This window comes from Alligator sinensis, unplaced genomic scaffold (assembly GCF_000455745.1).
Source record: "Alligator sinensis unplaced genomic scaffold, ASM45574v1 scaffold489_1, whole genome shotgun sequence".
NCBI classification, from domain to species: Eukaryota; Metazoa; Chordata; order Crocodylia; family Alligatoridae; genus Alligator; species Alligator sinensis.
In genome coordinates, this window is record NW_005841901.1 from 2795165 (window position 1) to 2796203 (window position 1039).

Genomic DNA, 1039 nt, shown 5'->3' on the forward strand with positions numbered 1-1039 from the left:
ATGTGCCTGATGTCTCTAGTCCAGCTCTGTAGAACTAAGCTTAGAAGTAAAGGCACATGCTATGTAGTAACTGTTTGCGGGATCACATGACTTCCACCATTCCTCTAATACTGGTCAGACAGCATTTTGAATTGAACACTTTTCAGAGTATTTAACACAGCAATAAAAAGTTGAAAGAACACTATCTGATTCTTGAGGAAACAGAATATAATTACAGTTCATCTTGTCCTTCCCTCTTGTATAATTTGCATAGGGCTAAATTATTGGCTTCTCAGAAGAAAGAGGTAGGTAAATGACCACAGCAAGATCAAAGTCTACACCCATTCCAGTCAAATGCCAATCGCATTCAATTGTTACTGTTATTCAGATCCTATTTTAGGTTCAAACAATAATTTTAAAAAAATCAGGATCTGCTTCTCTAATGCTGTGGAAAAAGGACATGGACATGGTATAAGCTTTCCCAGACAGCAAAGATTAAAGCACTAAAGTATGCCCTGCATTTGTAAGCCAAGGACTTCTAGGTTTTGACACAACAAACCACAGTCATATAAAAGAAGTTCCTGATCTCTGCAGAAAACTGGGAAATTTTACTTAATACGAAAGATATGAAAGTACAGAGATTCTACTACATATTAAAGAGACATAGGAAATGATGCTTTAAACATTTACTTCAATAAAATATTATTCTTCAATATTTTCCCAGGTATGCCAGTTGTAGAATTCCCAGTTACCAATGAAGGTAGCACTAATACACTTACTAAATCAAGGTCCTTGGCATAAATGTTTAAGTCTTGCATGCAGAGAATATATGGCTCTACGCTTTCCACATATTTCTGACACTAGGAAGTGTAGGTGAAAGCTCTAGTTGCCCTTTTAAATAGCTGCCTGAAGAGAGCTCTCCACCAGCCTTTTCTGAGGTCAGCCAGGAGAAAGAGTGCAAAGGCTTCAATTATGGGATCTAATCTTACAGCAGGGTCATAGTGCTCCTCATCTGAGAGCCCAGGTCAAGAGACAGGACTGATCTGCAGTATCCTGCTGA